The sequence below is a fragment of the Urocitellus parryii genome, chromosome 15 (genome assembly GCF_045843805.1).
Source record: "Urocitellus parryii isolate mUroPar1 chromosome 15, mUroPar1.hap1, whole genome shotgun sequence".
Classification (NCBI taxonomy): Eukaryota; Metazoa; Chordata; class Mammalia; order Rodentia; family Sciuridae; genus Urocitellus; species Urocitellus parryii.
The window spans coordinates 22,175,487-22,193,516 of NC_135545.1; positions in this window are offsets into that span (position 1 = coordinate 22,175,487).

Genomic DNA, 18,030 nt, shown 5'->3' on the forward strand with positions numbered 1-18,030 from the left:
GAGAGAACCCTAGAACTGGAGTGTCGGGGGGAGGTACCTCTGACTCAGAGTTGAGGGGATGCCCCTTCTAGGGGGTAGAACCCTCAAACCTTGGTATTGGGGGAAGCTTTCACTGCACCAAGGGTCGAAGGGACAACCCCCACACACACTAGGGGTGAGAACCCTTGAACCGGGTTGTCGGTGGGAGTCCCCTCCAACCCAGGTTCTAGTGGACTACCCATCTACGGGGTAGACCCCTCAGACTGCAGTGTCAGGGGTCCCCAGATACTACACCAAAGGTCAGGAAACTCCCACCTCTAATGGGGCAATCCTTCGAACCAGGGTGTCAGGGTGACCCCATCCCCACCCCACCCAGGGTCGGGGGGACTCCCTACTTTAGGAGGAACACCAATTGAACCAGGGAGTCGGGGTGACCACCCCACTGCACCCAGTGTTGGAGAGACTTCCCCTTCTATGGGAAGACCAATTGAACTGGGGAGTCAGGGGGATATCCCCCACCACACCCAGGCGGGAGACCCTCGAACCTGGGTTTCGGGGGTAGCTTGTATAGCATCGCACTCAGGGTCTAAGGGACTCCCACCTTTAGGGGAAGACTATTTGAACTGGGGTGGTGGGGGGACTTCCCAGGCTCACAGGGTCAAGGGGACTCCCCTCTATAAAAAAGAACATCTGAACTGTGGTGTCAGGGGGACTTGCCTCCAAACCCAGGGTTGAAGGGACTCCCCTTCTAGGGGAGAGACCTCTCAAACCGGGGTGTCGTTGGTACCTCTCACCACATGAGGGTCGAGGGCACTTCCCTCTTGGTGGCAGCCCCTTCGTACCGGGGTGTCAGAAGAAGTTCGTATATCATTGTATCCAGAGTTGAGGGAACACAACCATCTAGTGGGAAACTGTCCTACTGGGGTGTCAGGGGGAGATCTCACCACACCAAGGGTTGTGTTGACTGCCCTTCTAGGGTGGAAACCCCTCAAGCCGGAGTGTCAAGGGGAGCTCTCATGGCACCCAGGGCCGAGAGGACTCCTCTTCTAGGGCAGAGTTAACTCGATCCAGGGTTTTGGGGGGAGCTCCCACTGCACGCAGGGCCAAAGGGTCCCTCCATTTTAGGGCAGATACCCCTCAAACCGGGGTGTGAAGCAGAGCTACCACTGCACCCAGGATCGAGGCAATCCCCCCTCAATGGCAGAGACCCCTGTGACCAGGGTGTCATTGGGATATCCCATCACACACAGGGTCGAAGAGACCCCACTCTCTTGGGCAGAGACCTCTCCAACCTGGGTGTTGGGAGGAACGCCCACCTCACCTAGGATGGAGAGGACCACATGTTAGGGTGGAGACCCTTGAACCTGGGTGTTGTAAGGAGCTCCCACAGAACCCATGGTTGAGGGGACTCCTGCTCTGGGGCAGAGACCCTTGAATTTGGGTGTTGGGGGGAGCTTTCACCACACCCCTGTTCGAGGGGACCCCCCACACTGAGGCGGAGACGACTATAACTGTGTTGTCGGGAGGAACTCCCACTGTACCCAGGGTCGAGGGGACCCTCCACTCTAGGTGGAGGCCCCACGAACCGAGGTGTTGAGGGAGCTCCCACTGCATCCTGGTTGGGGCACACCCCCCAACAAGGCAGACACCCCTCGAACCGGGGTGTCAGAGGGAGCTCCCACCACACCCAGGGTCCAGGGGACTACCGTCTGTAGGGGGAAGTCCTCCCGAACCAGGGTGTCCTGGGGAGTTCCCTCCATACCCCAGGTTCGAGGGGACTCCTGCCTCTAGGGGGGGAGATCCTTGGAAACAATGTGTCGGGGGGAGCTTGTATAACATTGCACCCAGGGTTGAGGGGACTCATCCCTCTAGGGGGAAACCTCTCCAACTGGGGTGTTGGGGGAACCTCCCACCTACCCAGGTATGAGGAGACTCCCCCATCTAGGAGGGAGACCCCCTGGAACAAGGGTGCTGGGGGAGCTCCCACTGCATCCAAGGTTGAAGGAACCCACCCTCTAGGGCAGAGACCCCTTGAACTGGGTGTCGCGGGGAGTTCCCACCACACCCAGCATCGAGGGGACTCAATCATATAGGGCATAGACCCCTTGAACCATGTGTGTGTGTGTGGGGGGGGGGGGTTTCCACCACACAGAGTTGAGGGGTTGCACCCTCTAGGAGAGAGATCCCTCAAACCTGGTGTCATGGGGAGCAACCACCACACCCATAGTTGACGAAACATTCCCCACTAGGGAGGAGAACTCTTGAACCGGCATGTTGGGGGGAGCCACCTCTGCACCCAAGGTTGAAGGGAATCCCTCTCTAGGGAAGAGAACCTTCTAACCAAGGTGTCGGAGGGAGCTCCCAACGCACCTAGGGTAATTGGCCATCCCCTCTAGAGGGGAGAAACCTGGAAGCAGGGTGATTAGGGGAACTCCCACCACACCCATGGTCAAAGGAAACCACCCCTAGGGTGAAGAACCCTCGAAGCAGGGTGTCAGAGGGAGCTCTCATGGCACCCAGAGTCGGAGGGACAACTCCTCTAGTGGGGAGTCCCCTCAACCCTGGGATGTCTGGGGAAGCTCCCACCACACCCAGGGTTGAGGGAACACCCTGTAGCAGATAGAACCTTCAAACCGTGGTCATGGGGGGAGCTCCCACTGCACTCAGGGATGAGGGGACCCCCTTCTCTAGGTGGGAAAACTCTCAAATCGAGGTGCCAGGGGAGCTCTATACCATAGCACCTCCCTGGAACCAGGGTGTCAGGGGAAGCTATCACCACACCCAGGGTTGAGGGGACCTCCCCTCTAGGGGGGAGACACCTCCAACATGGTTGTCGGGAGTAGCTCCCACCGCATCCAGTTGTCGAGGCGACTCCCATTCCAGGGGGAGACCCCTGAACCAAGGTGTCAAGGGGAGCTCCCACTGCACCCATGGTCAAGGGGACACCCCCTCTAGGGCAAAGATCCCTCAAAATGGGGTGTTGGGGGAAGCTCCCATCGCACCCAGGATCGAGGGGACCACCGCCTCTATGGGGTAAAACCTCGAACTAGGGTGTCTGGGGGAGCTCCTTCAACCCCCAGGTTGAGGGGATGCCCCCTCTAGGGGGTAAAACTCGAACTGGAGTGTCAGGGGGAGATTCCACCACACTCAAGATTGAGAGAACCCCAAGTATATGGTGGAGATTCCTCAAACTGGGGTGTCTGGGGGAGCTCCCACCCCATCCAGTGTCGAGGGGACACCCCTCTAGGTCAAAGACATCATGAATCAGGGTGTTTTGGGGAGCTCCCACCACACCCAGGGTCATGGTGACCTTCCCTGCTAAGGCAGAGACCCCTCGAACCCGGGTGTCATTGGGATCTCCCACCACACCCAGGGTCGTGGGGACTCCCCAGGGTGGACTCCCCTCAAACAGAGGTTTCAAGAGGAGCTCCTACTGCAACCATGGCAGAGGGGACCCCCACTCTAGAGGGGAGAACCCTCTAACCAGGGTGTCGGGGGGAGCTCTCACTGTACCCATGGTTGAGGGGACCCCTTCTCTTTGGCAAAGACCCCTTGAACTGGGGTGTTGGGGGGAGCTCCCACTGCACTCAGGGTCGAGGGGTCTCCCCCCTAGGGCTGAGACCACTCAAACCATGGTGTCCAGGAGAGTTCCCACCTCACCCAGGGGCATCAGGTGGAGCTCCCACCACACCTACTATCCAGGGGACTCCTCCTCTAGGACAGAGACCCCTCAAACTGAGGTATCTGGGGGAGTTTCCACTGTACCCAGGGTCATGGGGACCCAAGCCTCTAAGGCAGAGACTCTCAAACCGGGGTGTTGGGGTAGCCCCCACTGCATCCAGGGTTGAGAGGACTCCCACATCTAGGGCAGAGACCCCTCGAACCAGACTGTCAGGAGGAGCACCCTCCTCACTCAAAGTCGAGGGGACCCCCTTCTCTAGTGCAGAGACCCTTTGAACAGGGTATTGTGGGGAGCTCCCACCGCACCCATGGTTGAGGGGACTTCTCTATGGCAAAGACCCCTCGAACTGAGGTGTAGGGAGGAGCTTGCACTGCACCCAGGGTCGAGAGGATCCCCATTTATGCCTGAGACCCCTTGAACCGGGGTGTCCGGGAGAGATCCCACCGCATCCAGGATCGAGGGGACTCCCATCTGTAGGGGGGAGACCTCCCGAACCGGTGTGTCTTGAGGAGTTCCCATCACACCTAGGGTCGAGAGGACTCCTCCATCTAGGGGGGAGACCCTTTGATCTGGGGTGTCATGGGGAGCTCTTATATCATCAAACACAGTCGAGGAGATCCCCCTCTAAGACAGAGACACCATGAACCTGGGTGTTGGGTGGAACTCCCACCACACCCAGGGTCATGGTGATCATTCCTCTAGGGCACAGACCCCTCGAACTGGGTTGTCAGGGGGAGCTCCCACTGCACCCAGTGTTGAGGGGACCCCCACTCTAATGTGAACACCCCTCAAACCTGGGTGTCTTTAGGAGCTCCCACTGCACCCAGAGTTCAGGTTACCCCACCCCTAGTGGGGAGATCCCTCAAACTGATGTGGCAGAGGGACTTCCCACAGCACCCAGGATCAAGGGGACCATCCCCAAAAGGGAAGAGACCCTGAGAATGGGGGCGTCAAGAGGAGCTCCCAGCACACCTGGGGTCGGGGGGAGCTCCCACCACAACCAGGGTCAAGGGGAACCCCCATCTAGGGCAGAGACCTCTTGAACCACAGTGTCGGGGGGACCCACCCACCACACCCAGGGTCGGGGGGAATTTTCTCCTCTAGGGGGGAGACTCCTCGAACCGGGATGTTGTGAATAGCTTGTATACAATCACACTCAATGTCGATGGGACTCCCCCCTGTAGGGGAGACCACATGAGCCAGGGTATTGGGGGGACCTGCCTCCGAATCCAGGGTCAAGGGGACACCTGCCTCTAGTGGGGAGACCCTTCAAACCTGGGTGCTGAGCAAACCTACCACCGAACCCAGGGTCGAGGGCACTCACCCCTCTAAGAGGGAGCCCCTTGGAACCAGGGTGTCAGGGAGAGCTTGTATACCATTGCACCCATGGTTGAAGAGACTCACCCCTCTAGTGGGAAACCCCTTGAACCAGCGTGTCGGTTGGACCTCTCACTGCACCCAGGGTTAAGGGGACTCCCCCTACTCAAACTGGGATTTCATGGAAAGCTCATATACCATCGCAGACCCTAGATCCAAAGTGACCTGGGAGATCCCACAGCACCCTGGGTAGAGGGGACCCACCCCTCTATGGCGGAGAACCTTCAACTTGGGGTGTTGTGGGGAGCTACCACTGCACCCAGGGTCAAGGGGACCCCCTTCTGAAGAGGGAGACCCCTCACACCGGGGTATCTGGGGGAGCTCCCACCGCATCCAAGTTAGAGGGGAACACCCCTCTGGGGGGTGACACCTTGAACCAGAGAGTCAGGGGCACCTCCCAAACCACACCCAGGTTAGAGGGGGCCTTCCTCCTCTAGGGGGGAGCTTTCTCATACCGGGATTTCTCATACCGGGTCTGGGTTGCCCCCACCACACCCAGGATTGAGGGGACTCCCCCTACTAGGTTGGAGTCCCTTTGAAATGGGGTGTCAAGGGGAGCTTATATACCATCGCATCCAGGGTGAGGGGACACACCCCTCTAGTGGGAACCCCATTCAACTGGGGAGTCGAGAGGAGCTCGTACACCATCACACACCTCTCAAACCAGAATGTCAGGGAGAGCTCCCACCACACCTCGGGGAGAGGGGACCCACCCCTCTAGGGCAAAGACCCTTGGAACTGGGATGGTGGTGAGAGATCCCACCACACCCATGGTGGAAGTGTCCCCCAGGATAGGGGGGAACTCCTCAAACTGGGGTGTCAGGGGGAGCTCCCACCCGACTTATTGTCGAGGGGACGCCCCCTCTAGGATAGAGACACCACAAACTGGGATGTTTGAGGGAGCACCCACCACACCCAGGGTTGTGGTGACCCCCCCATCTAGGGAGGAGACCACTAGAAATGGGGTATCAGGGAGATCTCCCACAATATCCAGGGTCGAGGGCAACTCCCTCTAGGGAGGAGACACCTTGATCCAGGGTGTTGGTAGGAGCTCCCACAGCACCCAAGGCCGAGGGGACCCCTCACTCTAGGGCAGAGATCTCTCAAACCGGGTTGTTGGGGGAGCTCCCACCACACCCAAGGTAGAGTGCATACCCACTCTACGGAGGAGACTCCTCTAACCGGGGTGTCAGGGGAGCTCCCACCATACCTAGACTTGAGGAACCCATCCTTTAGGACGGAGACACCATGAAATAGGGTGTCAAGTGGAGCTCCAACCACACCCAGAGTCGAGGGAACCCCACCCTCTAGGACAAAAACCCCTCAAACCGGAGTGTCTGGGGGAGCTACCATTGCACCCAGGGTTGAGGGACCCCCCTCTCTAGGGTGGAGTCACCTCAAACTGAAGTGGTGGGGGGAACTAACATTGAACCCATGTTTGAGAGGACCCCCCTTTAGGGCAGAGACCCCTCAACCAGGGTGTCGGGAGAAACTCCTACCACACCCATGGTTGAGGGGGACCCCCATTTAGGGCGGAGACCCCTCATACCAGGGTGTCAGGAGAAGCTCTTGATGCACCCAGGGTCAAGGGGACCCCGCTTTAGGGCAGAGGCCCCTCAAACTGGGGTGTCAGGGGGAGCTACCACAGCACCCAGTGTCGAGGGGACCTCCCTAGGGTAATGACCCCCATGAACCAGGGTGTTGGGGGAAGCTCACACCACACCCAGGGTTGATGGGGCCCCACACTCTAGGGCAGAGACACCTCTAACGGGGTGTCAGGGTGAGCTTTCACTGCACCTAGGTTTGAGGGACCCCCCACTCTGAGGCAGAGACACCTAAAACCAGGTTGTCAGTGGGAACTCCTGGCTCCCAGGTTCGAGGGGACCCTCCACTCTAGGTGGAGGCTCCACAAACCAAGGTGTCGTGGGGAGATCCCACTGCACCCTGGGTCAGGGCACCCGCCCACCAGGGTGGACACCTCTTGAACCAGGGTGTCAGGGAGAGTTCCCACCACATCCAGGGTCGAGGGGACACCCGTCTGTAGGGAGAAGTCCTTCCAAACTGGGGTCTCCTGGGGAGTTCCCTCCACATCCAGAGTATAAGGGGACTCCAGCCTCTAGGGGGTGTACCCTTCAAACAAGGGTGTCAGCAGGAGTTTGTAGATCATTGCACCCAGGATTGAGGGGACTCATTCCTCTAGGGTGAAACCCCTCAAACCAAGGAGTTGTGGGGACCTCCCACCACACCCAGGTTCGAGGAGACTCCCCATCTAGGGAGGAGACCCCTGGAACAAGGGTGTTGGGGGGAGTTCCCATCGCACCCAGGGTTGAGAGGAGGCACTCTGTAGGAGGGAGATTTCTCTAACAGGGTGTTGTGGGGAACTCCTACCACAACCATAGTCGGTGAAACACTCCCCACTAGGGGGGAGAACTCTTGAACCAGGGTGCTGAGGGGAGAATCCTCGGCACCCAGGGTTGAGGGGAACCCCCCTCTAAGGAAGAGAACCCTCTAACTGAGGTGTTGGACTGGAGCTTCCTCTGTACCCAGGGTAATTTGCCATCCCCTCTAGAGAGGAGAACCCTCAAAGTAGGGTGATGGAGGGAGCTCCCACTACAATCAGGGTCGAAGTGAACCCCCTATAGGGGGAAGAACCCACCAACTGGGGTGTCAGAGGGAGCTCCCATGGCACCCAGAGTTGAAGGGACACCTCCTCTAGGGGGCAGACCTCTAAAACTGGGGTGTCAGGGGGAGCTCCCACTACACCCAGGGTTGAGGGAACCCCCCAATAGTGGATAGAACCCTCGAACTGGGATATCAGGGGGAGCTCTCACTGCTCCCAGGGTTGAGGGGACTCCCTTATCTAGGTGGGACAACCCTCAAATCAGGGTGTCAGGGATCTCTATACCATTGCAACCCCCTGGAACCAGGGTGTTGGGGGAAGCTATCACTGCACCCAGGGTTGAGGGGACCCCACCTGTAGTGGGGAGACACCTCGACCAGGGTTGTCAGGAGTAGCTCCCAACACACCCACTGTCGAGAGGACCCCCACTCCAAGAGGGAGACCCTCTAACCAACGTGTCTGGGGGAGCTCCCACCACACCCATTGTTGAGGGGACAACCTCTCTAGGGTGAAGACACCTAGAATTGGGGTGTCCGGGGGAGCTCCCACCACACCCAGGGTAAAGCAAACTACCACCTCTACTGGGTGAACCCTCGAACTGGGGTTTCTGGGGGAGGTCCCACTGCACCTAGGGTTGAGGGGATGCCCCCTCAAGGGGGTAAAATCCTCGAACCAGAGTGTCGAGGAGATTCCACTACACCTAAGGTTGAGGGAACCCCCAGTATAGGGTGGAGATTCCTCAAACTGGGGTGTCTGGGGGAGCTCCAACCCCACCCAGTGTCAAAGGGACACCCCTCTAGGGCAGAGATACCACAAACTGGGGTGTTGATGGGAGCTCCCACCACACCCAGGGTTGCAGTGACCTCCACCTCTAGGGCAGAGACCCCTCAAATCAGGGTGTCATTGGGAGCTCCCACTGCACCCAGGGTCGAGGGGACCCCCCCCTATAGGGCAGACTCCCCTTGAACCAGGGCATAAGGGGGAGCTCCCACTGCACCCAGGGTCAAGGGTACCCACACTCTAGGGTGGAGAACCTTCAACCAGGGCTGTCGGGGGGAGCTCCCACTGCATCCAGGGTCAAGGGCACCCCACCCTCTAGGGTGGGGACTCCTTGAACCAGGGCATCAGGGGGAGCTATCATCACATCCAGGGTTGAGGGGATCCCCCTCTCTAGGGAGGAGCACCCTTGAACCCAGGTGTCAGATGGAACTCACACCACACCAATGTTTGATGGGACCTCCCTTTAGGGTAGAGACCCCTCTAACTGGGGTTTTGGAGGAAGCTCTCAATGCAACCAGGGTTGAGGGGATCCCCCTTCTAGGGCGGAGACCCGTCAAACTGGGGTGTTGGAGGGAGCTCCCACCGCACTCAGTGTCAAGGGGATCCCTTCTCTAGTGGGGAGACCCTCAAACCAAGGTGTCAGGGGTGCCCCCACTGCACCCAGGGTCGAGGGGACACCCAACCTAGGGCAAAGACCCCTCGAATTGGGGTGTGGCGTTGCGGAAGCTCCCACTGCACCCAGGGTCGTGGGGACCACCCCCTCTATGATTTGAACCCTCAAAATGGGTGTCTGGAGGAGCTCCCTCCGCACCCAGGGTTGAGATGTCGCCCCCTCTAGGGGGTAAAACCCTCGAACCAGGGTGTCTGGGGGAGCTCCCACTGCACCCAGAATTGAGGGGACACCCCACAAGGGGGGAGAACCCTTGAACTGGGATGTCCAGGGGAGGCCCCTCCACAGCCAGGGTCAAGGGGACCACCCCTATGGGGGAAGACTCCTCGAACCAGGTGTTGGGGGACCCCCTACCACACACAGGGACATGGTGACTCCCCTTTGTAAGGGGGAGACTCCTTGAACCGGGGTGTCAGGGAACACCTTTCACACCCAGGGTCGATGGGACTCTCTCCCTGTAGGAAGGAGACCCCTCAAACTGGGCTGTCAGGGGGAACCTACACCACACCCAGGTCGAATGGTCTCCCTTAGGGAAGAGAACCCACAAACTGGGATGTCAGGGAGAGCCTCCCACCACACCCAGGGTCGAGAGGACTTCCACCTTCAGGAAGATTCCCTGAACCGTGGTGTTGGGGGAGGCCCCTCATCGGCACCTAGGGTCGAGGGGACTATCCCCTCTAGAGGGGAGACCATTTGAACCGTGGTTGTGGGGAGCTATCCCCCACTGCACCCAGGGTTGAGGGTGCACCCCCTCTAAGGGGGAGACCCCTCAATCTGGGGTGTTGGGGGGACCCCCCCACCAAACCCAAGGTCGGGGGAATTCTCCCTCTAGGGGGGGAGACTCCTTGAATCGGGGTGTCAGTGGGAGCTCCTATACCATCGCACCCAGGGTTGAAGGGACTCCCCCCTCTAGGGCCAAACCCATTGAACCGGGGTGTCAGTGGGACCTTCCATCTCACCCAGAGATGAGTGGACCCCCCTCTATTGAGACCCTTTGAAATGGGGTCTCTGGGGAGCTCATATACCATTGCCCCCAGGGTCGAGAAGACCCCCCTCTAGGGGGGAGACCCCTTGAACTAGGGTGTAAGGGAGTGTTCGTATACAATCACACCCAGGCATCCTAGGCGGGAGACTTTTCTAACCAGTGTGTCAGGGGGAGCTCGCATACCATCTACCCAGGGTCGAGGGAACCTCCCCTCTAGGGGGGGACCCTTTGATCCAAGGTGTTGGGGGAGTTTGTATACCATTGCACCCAGGGTCAAATTGACGCCCCCTAAGCGGGAGACTCCTCGAACTGGGGTGTCGGGGGGAGTTCATATAAAATCATACCCAGGGTCAAGGTTATTCCCCCCTACGGGGGAGACCCCTTGAACAGGGGTATAAGGGGGACCCTCCCAATGCACCCAGGGTCAGAGGACTCCCCCCTCTATGAGGGAGACCCCTCAAACTGGGGTGTTGGGGGACCCCCCACTGCATCCAGGGTCAAAGTACTCCCCCCTCTCAGAAGGAGACCTCTCCAATGTGGTGTCAGTGGACCCCACCCACTGCACCCAGTGTGGAGGGTACTCCCTCTTCTGGGGGGAGGTGCCTCGAACTAGGGTGTGAGGGGATCCGCTCCACCACACTCAGGGTTGGGGGGACTCCCCCCTCCACTGGGGAGATCCCTCAAACCAGGGTGTTGGGGTCTGGGTGACTCCCCCCTCTAGGGAAGAGTCCACTCTAACCATGGTGTCGAGGGGATCCACCTGCATTGTACCCAGGATTGGGGTGAGACACCTCAAACTGGGGTGTCAGGGGGAGCTCAAATACCATTGCACCAGGGTTGAGAGGACACACCCCTCTAGTGAGAAACCCCTCAAACTGGTGTGTGTGTGGGGGGAGTTCGTACACTATCGCACCTCCCTCCAACCATGGTGTCCAGGAGAGTTCCCACTGCACCCCAAGTAGAGGGTACCCCCGCTAAGGAAAAGACCCCTCGAACCAGGGTTTTGAAGAGAGCACCCACCCCACCCAGTGTTGAGGGGACACCCTCTAGGGCAGAGACACTGTGAACTGGGGTGTTGTGTGGAGCTCCCACCACACCCAGGGTCTCAGTGACCTTCTGCTCTAGGGTGGAGACCCCTTGAATTGGGGTGTCATTGGAAGCTCCCACCACACCCAGGATTGAGGGGAACCCCCTCTATGGCAGACTCCCCTCAAACTGGGGTGTGGGGGGAGCTCCCACTGCACCCATGGTCGAGGGGACCCCCCACTAGAGGGGAGACCTCTCTAAACGGGATGGTGGAGGGAGTTCCCACCACACCCCAAATCGAGGAGACCTACACCAATAGGGCAGAGACCCCACAAACCAGGGCATTGGATGGAGCTCCCACCACACCTAGGGTCGAGGGGACCCCCCCCAACTAGGGCTGCGACTCTGCTAACTGGGGTATCATGGGAGCTGCCTATCACATCCAAGGTCGAGGGGACCCACCTCTAAGGCAGAGACTCCTTGAACTGAGGTGTACGGGGGAGCTCCCACTGTACCCAGGTTCCAGGGGAATCCCGCTTTATGGTGGAGCCCCCTGGAATGGGGTGTCAGGGAGAGCTACCAACAAACCCAGTGTCGAGTGTACCCCTCCCTCTAGGGAAGAATGCCCTCAAACCAGGTGTTGCGGGGACCTCCCATAGCATAAAGGGCCAAAGGGGCACCCCTGTCTAGGGCGGAGACCCCTCAAACTGGGTGTCCGCGGAAGCTCCCACTGCACCCAGCATTGAGGGTAATCAACCTCTAGGGGGGAGAACCCTTGAATGGGGTGTCGTGGGGAGCCTCCACCACACCCAAGGTTGAGGAAACCCTCCTAACTAGTGGGGAGAACCCTCAAACTGGGGTGAAGGGGGAACCCCTCCACACACAGGGTTGATGTGACTCTCCCCCTCTAGGGAAGAGAAACCTTGAACCTGGGTGTTGCTGGGAGCTTGCACTGCACCCAGGGTAGAGGGGATCCCCCCTCTAGAGGGGAGAACCCTCAAACCAGGGTGATGGGGGAGCTACCACACCAGAGTCGATGCAAACCCCCCAGGAGGAAGAACCCTAGATCCAAGGTGTCAGAGGAGCTTTCACTGCACCCAGGGTTGAGGGGATCCTCCTGTAGGAAGGAGAGCCCTCAAACTGGGGTATCGGCAGGAGCTTGCACTGAACCCAGGGTCGAATGGACCCCCCCTCTAGCGGGTAGAACCCTTGAACTGGGTTGTCAGGGAGAGCTCCCACTGCATCCAGAGTCAACGGGACCCCCCCTCTAGGGGGGAGAACCCTTGAACAAGGATGTTGGGGGGAGCTCGTATACCATCACATCCAGTGTGGAGGGGACTCCCTACTGTACCAGGGAGACCCCTCTAACCGGTGTGTCGGGGGGAGCTTGTATACCTTCCCACCCATGTTCAAGGGGACTTTTTTCAAAATGGGGTGTCGGGGGGACACCTCACCGCACCTAATGTTGGGGGTGCTCCCCTCTCTAGGGGTGGGTCTCCTCTGACCCGTGAATCGGGGGGAATACCCTGCTACTAGTATCGGGAGTGCTCCCCCATCTTGGGTGGAAATCCCTAGAACTAGGGTGTTGGGGAGAGATCGTATACCATGGCTCTCAGGGTCGAGGAGACTCACCTCTCTAGGGGAATAACTTCTCTAACTGGAGTGTTGGGGATCCACCCACTGCACCCAAGGGTTGAGGGACTCCCCACCCATAGGGGGGAGACCCCTCAAACTGGGTGTTAGAGAGATCCCCCACCATACTCAGGTTCGAGAAGACTCACTCCCCAGGGGACCACTCGAAGGGGGGGGCAGGGAAAACCGGCACTACACCCAGGGACAAGGTGACTCCCATTCCGTAGGGTGGAGATTTCTCAAAACTGGATGTCTTGGGACCCCTCTCTGCACCATGGTCAATGGGACTCTAACACATATGGGGAGACCCCTCAAACTGGGGAGTCAGGTGGACCACCACACCGCACCTAGGATCAAGGGGACTCCCCCTCTAGGGGAGAGATGCCTCTAACGGGTGTCGGGGGGAACCTTCCCACCACAGCCAGGGTTGTGGTAAAATCCCTCTTGAACTGGAGTGCCAGGGGGAGCTCCCACTGCACTCAGGGTTGAGGGGACCACACTTTTGTGCTGATACCCCTCTAACTGGGGTGTCTTTGGGAGCTCCCACTGCACCCAGGGTCAATGATACCCCTGACTAGGGGGAAGACCCTTCCAACTGGGGTGGCAGGGGGAGTACCCACAGCACCCAGGAGGGAGCGGACCCTCTCAAAAGGGAGGAGACCCCATGAACCGGGAATTCGGGGGGAACTCCCACCACACCTAGGGTTGGGGAGCTCCTACCACACTCAGGGTCGAGAAGACCCTCCAACTAGGGTGGAGACTCCTCAGACCAGGGTGTTGGGCAAACCTCCCACCAAAACCAGGGTCAAGGGCACTCAACCCTCTAGTGGGGAGTCCTTTCGAACCGGGGTGTCTGGGGGGAGCTTGTATCCATCGCACCTAGTGTTGAAGAGACTCACCCTTTTAGTGGGAAACTCCTTGAACCAGGGTGTCAGTGGGACCTCCCACAGCACCTAGGGTTGAGGGGACTCCCCCGTCTAGGGGGCAGAAGACTCGAACCAGATGTCATGGGGAGCTCCTATACCATCGCAGGCCCTGGATCCGAGGTGTTGGTAAGACCTCCCACAGCACACCAGGTCAAGGGGACCCACACATCTATGGCAGAGGCCCTTCGAACCAGGGTATCAGGGTGAGCTCCCACCACGCTCAGGGTCGAGGGGACTTCCCCCTCTAGGCAAAAGACCACTTGAACTGGGTTGTAGGGGGGACCCACCAAAACACCCAGGGTTGAGGGGACTCCCCCCTCTAGGGAAGAGACCACTCGAACCAGGGTGTCGGGGTGAGCATCCACGGCACCCAGGGTCGAGGGGACTCCCCCCTCTAGGGGAAAGACCCCTCCAACTTGGATGTTGGGGGACCATCCCACCACACCCAGGATCGAGAGGTATCCACCCTCTGGGGAAGAGATTCCTCAAACCAGTGTGTTGAGGGGACCTCCCCACTGCACCCAGGGTTGAAAGGACTCCCCCATTAGGGGAAAAACCCCTTGAAACGGGGTGTCCAGGAGACCACCCCTCCACACCCAGGATTGAGGAGACTCCCCTCTCTAGGAACGAAATGCCTCAAACCATGATGTCGGGGGTCCTCCTCTGCCGCACCCAGGGTTGAGGGGACTCCCCCTTCTAGGGGGGAATTTCCAAGAACTAGAATATTGGGGTGACTCCCCTCCACTGTACCCAGGGTCCAGGGGACTCTCCGCTCTCGCAGTAGGCACTTTGAACTGGGGTGTCATGAGTAGCTCATATACCATCGCACTCATTGTCGATGAGACTCCCCCCCTGTAGGGTGTGACCATCCAAACCGGGGTATCGGGGACCTCCCTATGAATCCAAAGTCGAGGAGACTCCTGCCTCTAGGGGGGAGACCCCTCAAACTGTGGTGTCAAGAAAACCTCCCACAGAACCCAGGGTTGTGGATACTCACCCTCTAGAGGGGAGCCCCTTCATACTGGGGTGTCAGTGGGAGCTTGTATACCTTCGCACCCAGGGTTGAAGGCACTCACCCCTCTAGAGGGAAACCCCTTGAACTTGGGTGTTGGTGGGACCTCCCACCGCACCCAGGGTTGAGGGGACTTCCCCTCAACCACATCCACAGTAGAGGGGCCTCCCCCCTCTAGGGGGGAGACTTCTCTAACTGGGGTGACAGGGGGACCCCACCACACTCAGGGTCAAAGAGAATCCCCCCTCTAGGGGGGAGCCCCTTTGAACCAGGGTGATGGGGGGACCTCTCACCATTCCCAGGGTTGAAGGGACTCCACACTCTGGGGGCAGCCCCTTTGAACTGGGGGTTCGGGGGAGCTCATATACTATCACACCCAGGGTTGAGGGGACACACCCCTTTAGTGGGAAACCCCTCATTGGGGTGTCAAGTAGAGCTGGTGCACCATCACACCCCTTCGAACTGGGATGTCGAGGAGAGCTTCCACCACACCCCAGGTAGAGGGCACCCCTCCTCTAGGGCAAAGACTCCTCAAATCGGGATGTCAGTTAGAGCTCCCATTACACCCAGGGTCAAGGGGACCCCAAGTTTAGGGTGGAGACTCATCAAACCAGGCTGTCAGTGTGGGCTCCACCCCACCCAGTGTCGAGGGGACCCCCTCTCTAGGGAGCTCCCACAGCATCCAGAGTTGAAGGGACACCTCCTTTATGGGGGAGACCCCTCAATCAGGGGTGTCAAGGGAGCTCCCACTGTGCCCAGGTTGGAGTGGATCCCCCCTCTAGAGGTGAGAACCCTCGATCTGGGGTGTCAGGTGGAGCTCTCACCACACATAGAGTTGAGGGAACCCTCCCCCCATACTGGGTTAAACCCTCGAACCAGTATGTCGGGGGGAGGTCCCACCACACCCAGGATCAAGGGACCCACCAGTAGCGGATAGAACCCTCGAATTGGGGTGTCAGTGGGAGTTCCCCAGCACCAAGGTTAGAGGATACCACCCCCTCTACGGGGTGAACCCTTGAACCAAGGTGTCAGGGGAAACTCCCACTGCACCCAATGTCGAGGATACACCCCTCAAAAGGGGAGAGAACCCTTGAACTGGGGTGTCTGGGGGAGCCCTCTCCTCACCCAGGGTCAAAGTGACCACTCGTTTGAGGGTAGACCCCTCAAATTGGGGTGTCAAGGGGGCCTCTCCCACCACACACAGGGTTGGAAGAACTCCCCACTCTAGGGAAGAGACTCCTCGAACAGGCGTCGAGGCAACTCCCCTTCATAGGGGGGAGACCCCTCAAACAGGGGTGTCATGGGGGCCCCTCTTCACTCCCAGGGTCAATGTGACTCTCCCCCAGTAGGAAGGAGACCCCTCGAACTGGGCAGTCAGGGGGACCCAACATCACTCACCCGGTCAAGGGGTCTCCCCAACCATGAACTGGAGTGTCAGGGGGACCCTCCCACCACACTCAGGGTCTAGGGGACTCCCACCTCTAGGACGGAGATTCCATGAACAGAGATTCAGGAAGAAGCCCTCCACCCGCACCCATGTTCAAGGGGACTCCCTCATGTTAGGGGAAACCTCCTGAACCAGGGTGCCCTGGGAAGCTCTGAATGCACCCAGGGTTGAGGAGACTACCTCCTCTAAGGGGAGACCCTTCAAAATGGAGTGTCGGGGGGAAGCTCGTATACCATTGCACCCAGGGTTGAGGGGATTCACCCCTCTAAGGGGAATCTCCTCAAACTGGGGTTTTAGGGAGACCTCCCACCACAACCAGGGTCGAGGGGACTCCCACTTCTAAGGGGGGATACCCCTCAAATCAGAGTGCTGGGGGGAGCTGGTACACTATCGCACTCCCCTAAAACGGGGTGTTGGGGGAAGCTCTTACCGCACCCAGGGTCTAGGGGACCACCCCTTTAGGGGAAAGACCTCGAATGAGGGTATTGCGGGGAGTTCCCACCACTCCCAGTGTGGAAGGGACCTGCCCTCTAGGGGAAAGACCCCTCAAACCAAGGTGTTGGCGGGAGCACCCACCACACCCAGAGTCGAGGGGACCCCCCCTCTAGGGTGAAGACACCCTGAATTCGGGTGTTGCGGGTAGCGCCTGCCAGAGCCAGGTCTAGAGAACACTCCCTCTAGGGGGTAGAACCCTTGAACCGGGGTGTCAGGGGGAGCTCTCACTGTACCCAGGGTCAAGGGTATTGCCCCTCTAGGGAGGAGACCCCTTGAACTGGGTGTCGAGGGGAGCTCCCACTGCACCCAGGGTGGAGGCGATACAACCCCTAGTCGGGGAAACCTTCGAATGGGTTGTTGTGGGGAGCTCCCAAAGCACCCAGGGTTGTGGCAACTCTCCCCCTGGGGGGGGAGATTCCTGGAACTGGGGTGTTGTGGGGAGCACCCTCTGATCCATGGATGAGGGGAAGTCCCCTCAAGGGGAGAGAACCCTCAAAACGGGGTGTCAGGAGAAGCTCCAACTGCACCTAGGGTCAAGGGGACACCCCCCACTTGGGGGGAGAACCTTCAAACTGGGATGTCGGGGAGAGCCCCCTCTGACCCAGGGTCGAGGGGACCACCCCTCTATGGGGTAGACCCCTGAACTGGTGTGTTGGGGGCCCCCACTACCGCACCCATTGTTGGGGGTCTCCCACCACTAATGGAGCGATCCTTCGAACTTGGGTGTCGGGTGACACCCCCACTGTACCCAGTGTTTGGGGACTCCCCCCTCTAGAGAGAAGACCAACTGAACTAGGGAGTTGGGGTGACACCCACACTGCACCCAGGGTGGGGGTAACTCCCTTCTGTAGGGGGAGACCCCACAAACCAAAGTGTTCGGGGGACAAACCCCACCGAACCCAGGGTTGAGTGGATGCCCCCTCTAGGCGGGAGACTCTCGAACCTGGGATTCAGTGGGAGCTCGTATACCATAGCACCCAGTATCAAAGAGACTCTTCCTTTTAGGGGGAGACTATTCAAACCATGGTGTTGGGGGACCTCCCACTGCACACAGGTTCAAGGGGACTCCCATCTAGAAAGGAGAACATCAAAACTGGGTGTTGGGGGGACGTCTCTCCAAACCCAGGGTCGAGAGTACTCCCCCTCTAGGGGGGAGACCCCTCAAACCTGGGTATCATTGGGATCTATCACCACACCCACGTCGAGGGCACCCTATTCTTGTGGGGAGCCCCCCTTTGTACCAGGGTGTAGGAAAAAGCTCCTATACCATCGCATTCCAGGTTGAGAGGACACAACCTGTAGTGGAAACCCCTCGAGCTAGGATGTCTGGGGACATCCCACCCCACCAAACTATCTAGGGGAACACCCTCCAAAGGGTGGAGAGCTCGTGAACCGGTGT